Genomic DNA, 10948 nt, shown 5'->3' on the forward strand with positions numbered 1-10948 from the left:
TGGGTCTGAGGGGCACCTTCTGGCTCAGGGCCCTGGGTCTGAGGGGCACCTCCTGGCTGAGGGCCCTGGGTCTGAGGGGCACCTCCTGGCTGAGGGCCCTGGGTCTGAGGGGCACCTCCTGGCTGAGGGCGCTGGGTCTGAGGGGCACCTCCTGGTTAATGGTGCTGGGTCTGAGGGGCACCTCCTGGCCGAGGGCATTGAGGGAAGGTGGCCACCGGCAGGTCCTCAGGCCCGCTGGGGCAATGCTGCAGCCCCGCGTCTGGAAGGGGCCCACGTCCCCTTGCGCGCAAGAGGGAGCTGGGCGACGGCTCTGCTGGCCCTGACTGCAAGCTTACCCGAAGTGGGCTCATCAGTTTTACAAGCGTATGAAAATTGTAACGGTATGCCACCAGCCCTTGGTACTTGAAATTAAGCAACGCTTTCTCATTGTAGGCCTTTGCCACAGTACAGGTGAATCCCAAAATTTTGGTTTTAATTGGTACCAGGAGCGCTGCCCGAAGAGTTTTCTGCTGCAGAAGAATGGTAATACTCCTAACGCTCACGGTCCTCATTCAGGTCTGCGAGTCTGAATTTTAGAAAGCTGCATAAACTTGTATTTATCTAGAAACGCAGTTGCCACAACTACAGTAGAGGACTGCCAAGGAGATGACTGGGGGAAGCCTAACACAAAGGTGGATTTAGACATCTTTGATGGGCTCTAATGAACTTCCTGAAGAAGTTTTGCTCATGTTCTATGTTGGCTTTACATTAATGCCCTTTCATGCTAACACAGTCAAGTCCTCCACCACGACTACATTTAAGTGACATAACCTGATCTTTTTCTGCTATGCTGTAACAACAAAGACCAAACAACCTGTGTCTGATTTTAATGGAAACAAAACTCGGTTTCATAAGACTATCAGCTTTATTGATTTACTTTTATTTATGTAAGTCGATCTGTTCCAGTGTTTTTTAATTACCGTTCTGCCTACTTAACCATGTATACATTTTTAACTGGCTTCTGCTACCTGTATTCATCTTGACCAGGTCACAGAGCAACCTGAGTCTTCAACAGTGGCCAGTTACATCACGGGTGACCCTGCTTTTGCAATAACACACTGCAGATGTCAGTACTGCATATTTCTATCTTAAATTACTGGAATTGGAAGCATGCATTCTCAATGGTGGTAAGTAGTTTGTCACTATAAGGAATGATTCAGAGAGGAAGTGTGCTGCACAACATATTAAAAATTATTCAGAAATCACATCTTTTCTCTCCCTTAGTAGCCCACCAAGTTGCACCACTGCGATTTCTACTGTTCCTTTCATAAAAAGCTGTTTATAAACACCTCACACAGCAAACAGGAAAGTATTTTTGGCAGCAAGCCTGAAGAAATAAATCATTATATTTATAAAGAGAACAAGTTAAAAAAAAGTAATATAAACATGCTTTAAAGAAAGTAACAAGGAAGTGTATCAGTTGAAGAAAATACAGGACTTAGACTGGAACAAACCTCCTTGTTTTGTTCCAGTCTAGTATGTCTTAAACAGCCAATTAGCTGCTGTTTAAGACATACTTCAATACTGAGTAATTAAGCTACACACAAAGGCTACTTCAAACTGCATATGTGTTGTTTGCACATCTAAATTCAAAGCACAGCCATAGGAAAGTGTCAAAATTATGTTGAGAGGTCATCTATTCTGTTTTTCTGCTCTACAACTAGATCAACTACGTAAATGATTCCTGACATACTTGTCTAACCTGCTCTTTATAGTGACAGTGATGTAGAATTCACAGCATTCCCAGGCAGTCTGTTCCAATACTTCACCCTCTTTGTAATCTGAAAATGGTACTCTGAGGTTCAACCTAACTTCTAGTTAAATTGTTAAAGTCTTTTTTTCAGTTCACAAGAGACTCTCAACAGCCTTCATGATCTGGAATCAGGTTTGAATCAGCCACTGAAATGAGTCACAGATCACCTGCCTCTGAGGTCACCTGCCCAAGTCCTGAGCTAATTTATGCAGAAAGACAATTAAAGATTCAGGAGGGTAGCACAGATCAGTCTCCCAACATGCTGATCCTTACGGCTTAGGCAAATTTAGCTTATTTCCTACAAAAATCTGTCTAATGAAAATACAGGATAATATCCACATAAGTTTTCTGTTGTGGATAGGATAAGGTTTTTAATCTTTTCACTGTCAAACTTAAAGGACCTAGTTTGTAATTACAATGTTTTCTTTGGCCCTAATAGCATTAAATCTTGTTACCCAGAACGCATCTGTACCAGTATTTGCTTCCATTTCTCTTCGTTGTAATAAGAAAACAGTTGTGATGGTCAAAGTAATTGAACTCATCCAGAGATACTTGGAAGTTTCCTGTGCAGTTTTTCCTTGCAGCTGTCTAAATGGAGATAACTGACAATCAGAAAGGCAAGCAGGATTAAACATCTCTTCAGTCATCTGTATTTGTTATGTCTCCTTTGCAGACAGTGAGTGTTACTATGTCATCTAAATCACATTCTTTTTGTAAGGATGTTTGGCATAGATTACACTACTTATTCTGACATATAAGGACAAAATATTTGATACTTAATGGCTCTTTTAGCAAACAGATTTTTAAAAACACAGCAAACATCTTCAGCCAGACTGAATAAATGTAATTCATCTTTGTTAACAGATCACACAGCTATTGATAATGCAGTTGCATTCTCGAACAGCTTGCTATCAAGCACTTCTTTCCAGCTAGCAATGAAAAGAGTAACTGTAACTGGATGGAAGGTTCCTTCCATCTGAATTCTGCCTCTCTTGCCTATTTAAAATGAATCAGACTAATAACTGGTTTCTGGTTATCCACTTAATTTCCAGAATAAGCAACAGCAATTGTTGAAGCAGAAATAACTGAAAAATTGGCTGACCCTCTTCAGCTTCTAATGAAAATGCTTCAGTAAATATTATGCAGAAGAAAAGCATTTTCTTGTACTGAATTTTGCTACAAAGGAAATATGACCACTCAAATTGTTTGCAGCATTTCTGTCTGTAACCTCAGGTGCCCCTATGCCACTGTCTCAACTCCTGACAAGTGAGGTCAAGATGAAAAAAGAAATGGGAATTCTGCAAAAGCATTAGAGACACCTGAGTTTAAACCTTAAATATTGAATGCTTCTCTACAATTTCCCTGGAGGATAGGCCTTGGATGAAACAGACATCAGAGTATGCCAGAGCATGGTAGGTGATAAAGCCTGCTGACAGTTGCTGCTAATCAGAAAAGCAGTTCTACAGAGTAAAAGGGCTGCTATCTGCGGGGTTTAGCATAGGAGTAGGAGCCCAAAGTGAGCTTTGCCATAAACTCACTGTGACCTTCGATAAGATAACCCCTTTCTGCCTCTCTTCGCTTCTCCCTCCCACTTAGTTATGAAACAGGGATAATATTCCTACATAGGTGTGTTGAGGCTTAATACCATAAAAGTGGGTCTGAGATGATGCATGTAAACTTCTCTGATAGAAGCTTTCATGTCACTACAATCTGCCTCAGTTTTTAAACCACAAGGAAGCAGCGTCAATCAGTTTATGGGGCAGCGTCCTAATGCTTCTGGATCTTGGAATGTCATGCAAGAAGACTGATGAGTAGTCGCTGCTTCTGGTTGTTTCATGCCGTTATATGTAAGCTGTGACATTATTTTGAGGGCTATGCTGAGTGAAGGCAATAGTAAGAGGAGAGAGGCAGAGAGTCACAAAGGAAAAGTGAAGAAAAAAAAGAATAACAGCACACCCTTCATAGATTATAAAAAAAATAAATAAATAGTGTTGTGATTTTCTGAACTCCCAATAGATGAACAGACTTCTTTTCCTTTCTGATCCTAGAATACCTGCTAAAATCAGCAGAGAAAGAACTCAGCAACGAGCTTAATGCTTCCTTCTCTGCCAGGCTTCCTGAGCTCATCCACAGGGATGCTGGCCTTACTATCGCAGCTGCACAAAACATAATAACTTATAGCTAAGGCAACTGTTAATGATAATTTCTTTGATAGGTACAGGAATAAAACCAAATCCCACTGACTGTATTATCCTTCTCTCACCATTAGCTTTACATATTTGGGGGAAAGATCAGTCTAGAAGTGCTATCATTAAATGGGAAATATGGCAACTTTTCAAACTATATTATCTATGAAAATAAAAAATTCCATACACGTCTTGTGAGAAGGGAAAATCAAATATTGACTACAGACTATAAACTGAACAGTTCTCCTCAAGCTGTTCAGGCAGCTGGGGATTCTTTTCCCTATGGCTTCTTTCCCTACAGACCAACCATATTTTGTCACCTAGCAATCTCGCATTTGCATCAACACTTTGTAGTGAGAAAGAAGAGGGGAAGAATCTAATAACCAAACCTATCATAGTAAATACCTTTACCTTCACTCCCTGGGTTGTTTTGTACGCAATTCAGCTTTCACATGCTGTTTATCCAGTTTGAGGAAACCATTTTTACCTCAATTAGAAAGCACCTCAAGTTACTGTATTTTTAGACTCTGGGAACACAAAGCCAGAAGGATGAGTTGGATTTCAGATTTCTATCATCATGCCTTCATTTTTGGTATATATAGAGAGAGTGCTTTTGTTTTATTACAAAACCAGCATGAGCTCTGCTCTTTAGTCTTTAAAAATTCAGTTAGATATAACTCTATTATTTCTACATTTACTGGCAATCAGAAGAGAAAGAGACCCTGGGTGATGACATTCATATGTTGTCATAAATTGTAGTGAAGATATAAGATGGACATTTCTAGGGAAATAAAAGGTCACCTAGTCTTTTTTTTTTTTTTTATTAATTGCAAAGCTCTTTATCTTCAAATAGTTTACAATATTCCCACAAGACTCTTCAAGACTATCTGTAATGCAGCTATCCAGAAATTGATTGGCAATAAGAGACCACTTGCCACAGTAATTAAAGGTTGAATTCTGTCTAGTACTGAACATTTGTTATTGCACCACAAAAATACAGTAGCTAAATGACAAAATCATTGACCTTTACTGCGATTTTGTCTACTACCTGCTTCTTCCCACCAGGAACAGAGTATGTGTTAATCAATAGGACGTAAATAAAAATTAGGGATCAGAGATGCTTAAAGATGATGGAAACTTCTCTATAAAAGCAAAAGAAAGTATTTTGGGGATAGGTGTTCGCATTCTAAAGGGTCCTAAAAATTTGGAGGAAAAGACACAATTAGACTAGTCAATTGTTCCATTTTATATACACCCAAAATTAGGAAGGTTACTGTACATCTCTGATAAAGGGTCTGTGCATGAAAATGCATTTTTGTATGTACTGGCTTTGGGACACTGCTTGTCAAACCATAAAAACACAGATATTTGATACAAATATTTGTTGGCTTCTGGAGAGTTTTTTTAAGCACTGTCTAGGATAAAAATACTTCCAAATATTAAAATATTTCCAAATTAAGATATTTCCAAAATGAAACTGTTCTTTAAATTTAATCATCCCTGCTTTAATCTGAAAATTTAGGCAGAGAAGTGTCACTGTAGATAGCACAACAGCTAGGAAACAGGGAAAATTAAGCTGTTGCTTAATTATGATCACTGTTGAGGTGAAATGCTTAAAAAAACAAAGCACGGCTGGCAGAAAAACACTCAGAGATGTCTCTGTATTAGAAGTGTAGAAACATCTATAGGCATTATTAACTTACCTTGTGCCTAAGGAAAAAATAGCTACATCTTGGAAATCATGAAATTTAGAAATAACCTACTCTGCTTTTATAGTTCTTTTTTTTCCTCTTTGCATACAAAAAAAGACCCCTTAATGACGACCTGAGCGTTTCACTGCAGGGTATTGTGAAATTAAAATATAGTGCATATTAACTGTGCCTTTCTAATGGTCTCTGAATGACAGATTTGTCCAGCACAGCCTTTCTCAAACAGCAGCTTTTCCAGATCTTGGGAACCCAGATTTCTGAGCATATTTTTTACTCAATAACAAAATAATTTTTACTCAAAACAGTTCAACTTTGACTTATACTTAGTGATCCTTCTACACTTACGATTCTAAAGACAATTATGCACAAAGTGAACACTTGGGTCTATATAAAATATTTAAGACCCAGAATCAAAATTTTGGGCATGTTTTAAATTTGTTGTAGCTTATCTTCCTGACGAATGCATGGCCAACTTGCATTCTAGAATATTGCCCCAAAATTAACCTGGACAAGGCAGTCAATAAGCACATGATGCATCAGTAACTGCTTTTCTTGGACTACCTTCCTGACCTTGTAATTAAAATACACTTTAGAGTTGCAGAAGAGGCACTGCAATTGTTTTCGGTCATGTGCAATATTCCTCTCAAAACTCCTGTGATAGCATTACAAAGATGGAAACTGAGACAAATGATATTTGTCTAAACCCACAAAATACCCATAGATTAATCTGAGCAAGAAATTGAAGTTGGTTTTACAAATCACTGTCAGTTGTAACCTTTAAATCTGTAGGCAAAAAAAGTCCATATAAAACCAGAAACTTTACCTAGAAAAATGTACAGAAAACAAATAAACAGATAAAAAACCTGTCTCTCTCTCCCCACACAAACCTTGATGTGGGTAACGTGTGGCTACTATGCCTCTCTAATGAGTAGTTAATGAGCTACTCCCACAATTAATCCTCTTTTTGCCTTCTTGGAGAACTTTCTATACACCAGAAGAACTTGATATTCAAATAATATAAGTCTGTGGGAACTAAATGACAATTGCCTATTTAGTCCTGCAGTAGGCTGAGTATTTTTTTTCTTGCTATGTACTACATCAACTCACTGTCTAATTACAATTACAGAATTTTTTATTTTAGTTGAAGTACAACTATTTAATCTGTGACATTCTACAGCTACATAAATCAAATATCCCAATTTACAACTGTCTTAATAATATAACACTGTGCATTAACATAGCATTAAGATCCAGGTAAGTGATTTTACACTTCCTTCCAGTCTTTGAAACACCAGGGGTGTTTTAAAGTTAGGGTCCCATCATTGGGAGAGTAAGTGAAAAGACACATACATGTAAGCTTAGCAGGATAGTTGTTTAGATTGGATCCCAGACTTTGAAAGGGAAAAAAAAAAAAAATCAGGATCAGTCAGCAGGATTTCTCAACTTGCATTCAGCATCTTAATCAAGACTATTGCTTCTATGCAATTGATGTGCAAAGTTATCAGCAATTTTCCTGTTAGATTCCATGAGACAGTAAGTGACTGAGATATCCCAGGCAAGGCAGGATGTTGTTGCTAACATCTTACGGTTATGTGAGACCCTTCAGAAGTAATTTCTTCCTTATCTATTTTCCTGCTGATGAGTGGCAATAATGACTCTGAAAATATTTTTTCAAGGGCCTTGATTAAAATCTGATGCATCGAAATAAAAACTAAGTGAAAAGTGTAATCTTCCCGTATTACAAAGTTGGGAGAATCTAAGCCCCACAGAATAAGCAACTTGTGCTACAGCTAAAGATAAAGATACACAGTAACTGAACACCTTCCTCAAAGAAAAACATTTACACAAGCAGCAGTCATAGTCCTGCACTGAGTGCTGAATAAAGGGCTCCATAAAGATTTCCAGGAAGTTCTTCAGGAATCTTACAAGCATACGTAGTGTGCCTTGAAGGTGAAGTTAGCCCAGGCCATCTTGTGACAGGCAGGCTGTAACCAACAGTGCCAACCCAGGGCAGAAAGAGAGAAAAAGACGTTTATGCCTTAAGAAGTCTTGGCATCAAGAAGCATGGTGTTGTGTATTAACTTTTATATCCCTGTGATTGAATGATCTTATCCTGGGAGATGCTTAAACTTTAAGAACTCAAATAGCATAATTGCATTGTCGTTTACTGTTGAAACAGAAGGCACACAACAATTGGGGCAAATCTATCAAAATTTCAACCAGTTCAGTATCTGATAGACCAATGAACGCTCTGAGAAAGAGAGTAAGCTTCTTGAAACACATACAGGAACAGCGTGAACCCTTTATGCTTTTGACAAGATAATTAAAGCCTCAGCAAGAGGGAATTTGAAGCTATCCAGTCACTCTGAGAACATACACACAAAAAGGAAAAGAGTACGTAACACAACCAAACTTCATATATGAAGGAAGGGGTAGAAACAACTCTCAGCTAATAGACATGACAGAAGAGAGTACTTGGGTACCAAACCCTTTTCAGAAACTTACTGTGCTCTTAAATAGAAAAACTATTTTCACAGCTTTGTAAAATGATGAACCTTAGTTACACAATTGTCAAGGTATTTCCAAATCTGTTGAGCAGATGAGTCAAATTCTGCATATACATGAATGACATTTTGCTGAACGGAAATTAATTATTAAATCTCATACTGCTTTGGGGCAATTTGGCCAGAAGAGAGAACTGGATATAAGCGGGGAGGGAAGGAAAGAACAGATTAGAAATGCTGAAAAATCAGCGAGTCACATTGCCATGTTCTTTGGCAAGAACTAAACCTGATAATTTCAATTTTTTGTCCATTCTTAACTGAAAGTTTTTAATTAGAAAAGAACCCACAACCCTCCCTCTAAGCACCCACCCACACTGCTGTGACTAAAATAGTTTATGGAGCTACAGGCTGTTCTTCCCAGACCATCAGCAGAATTCATAGTACTGAACAGAATAGTTATCCTAATTTCTTCAGCATTTGAAATAGCCTTAAGTGTCTTTTTTTAAGATCTTATTTTTTAAAAAAACTTCATTTTAATTTTTATAGGCAGTGATACTTATACCGAACAGTGTTCGCAAATACATTCTCTAGGTGTGTGCTACATACCGTCATAGCAGGGTAGAAATAGAAACTATATGTCCAACCACAGAGCTGCAAACCTGCAGCATTATGCAGTATTCTTCAATCAGTCCTCTTTTTAAAAGTTTCCAAGCATGGAATAATGTGGCTTTTCCAACTGATATGGGCTCTGGATGGTAAAAAACTCCACACAAAATCCTCAATAAAAACTATTCTATACCCTTCATCATACAAGCAATATGCACACACAAGAGAACATGTTAAACCATAGCTGGAAGAACACTTTACACAGTTCATTTAATGCAGGTACTAGAGAAGGCATGCCTTTGCTTTTCAACCAAATGATTTCTAATGCTTGCATTAAAAGTTAAGATTCTCTCAGATGGACACTGACTAGCTGTACTTGAAGCAGATTGGAAATAAAAAACAGGACCTAAAAGCATTACCCTGATGAACTGACATAGCCTACGCAGCAAATATTAAGAAGTGGGGATGATCACTAACTTGAGACTGAAGTATCTCCTTATAAAAGCTCTTTCGGAGTCAGGCAACTCAAGTTGCTCCCCTACACTACCCTTGAGAGGTTCGTTCTCATTTTTAATGGACAATTTCTCTCATTTTTTGCAGCACCTGAGTTGAGTTTCTGGTTGACAGCAAAGGCATTGGTCTGGAAACGGTCTGTGGGAAGATTCACTTATCTGATGTCTCTTTGCCCCTCTGCCTCTACCTCCTATGCTTCTTCTCACCTACGTGTTCTACCACATGACTTCCACTTTCATATCTTTTGTTTAGACATACCTGTACTCACCAGCTACACTCTGAAGTACTCAAGTCTAAGTATCCACGCGCACTTAAGAAATGCAAGAGGGGATTTTTATTTTATTTTTAAAACATACATTACCTTGTTTCCAGCTCTGTAAATGGGTGAGTCCTGGGCCTGTAGAGTAATCTTTTAGGACTGATCCAAACCATATGAGATCTTATCTGTTGGCAAATTCACCAGTTACTGCCCTTTCTGTTTCAGCTTGCAAGTAACAGAACAAATTCTGGTATAAAAAATTTTATATCCATGCTATTTAAAAGTGATTTTTCATTTTCCGAGATGGACACTTACATTAACTACTTAGGGAAAAATAATTACTTGTGATTATTTTACAGCAGTACAACAACAGCAGATAAGAATTTGAGATGGGATTTATTTTTTGGTTAAGGAGGGAGAAAACAGGTAGGAATACCACTCTCCAACCACACTTCCTCAGGCAAACTTGGCTAAAAAAAAAAAAAAAAGCAGCCAGATTTTGGCCACCAAAAGCTAGCATTTTGTCCAGAATGCTCATCAAATATTTAAGTATCAAGGACAAAATCAAGAGTTACACTTGGGGACTACATATCTAGCCTTCAGAGAACAAGCATTTTGCTGAAAGCTACAATTCAGTCTAAACTGAATTTTATTTTTCTCCCTACAAAAGCATCTATGTTCAGAGATTGGTAATAGCATAGTTTACACTAGATTTGCTCAGTGCTCTAGTCCTAGCATTGAGACACCAGCAGTCACTAAGTACATGTATAAGACTTCAAATTCTTCAAGATCTGCTAGGCTTGGACTCAGTGGCAGACAACTAAATCCTTGTCAGATTGGCTGAGAATTTTAGCTCAGAAGGAGGCACTGTACTCCCAATGTCACCCACATACTTGTATCTATTGCTTTAGACTACTGCCTGTTTACTATCAGTCCTGAATTTTGGATGCAAGAATAAAAGGGTCTAAGTTAGTGTCATGTAACACACAAAAGGAAAGCAGAAGAGTATGAAAGAAAAGCAATCAACAAGGAAGCTGAGAAACAGGAAGCTGAAAGCAGACCATGTTTTTCAGCTACTATTTACATTTTTTTAGATCTTTGTGCAAATGATACGAACTTGAATCCTAAGGCTAGAAAAGAGTACAGCATGGTAAAAGAGAAAAGAATTCTCATTAATGAGGCCCCAAGGCTTGAAGTTTCTCTCTCATCCCTGTCTCAAAGAATGAGGCAGTTGTCAACTGCTATATTGGCTCAGGGCTGTAGGATAGATTTCCATCCTACTGAAAATGAGAATTTCTACGCTCGTCAGGGGAAAGTTTAGGTGCTGCTGTTGTTGAAGATCTGCATTAGTCCTCTTAAAATATTTTTTATATAAAAAG

The sequence above is a fragment of the Haliaeetus albicilla genome, chromosome Z, assembly GCF_947461875.1.
Source record: "Haliaeetus albicilla chromosome Z, bHalAlb1.1, whole genome shotgun sequence".
Lineage (NCBI taxonomy): Eukaryota > Metazoa > Chordata > Aves > Accipitriformes > Accipitridae > Haliaeetus > Haliaeetus albicilla.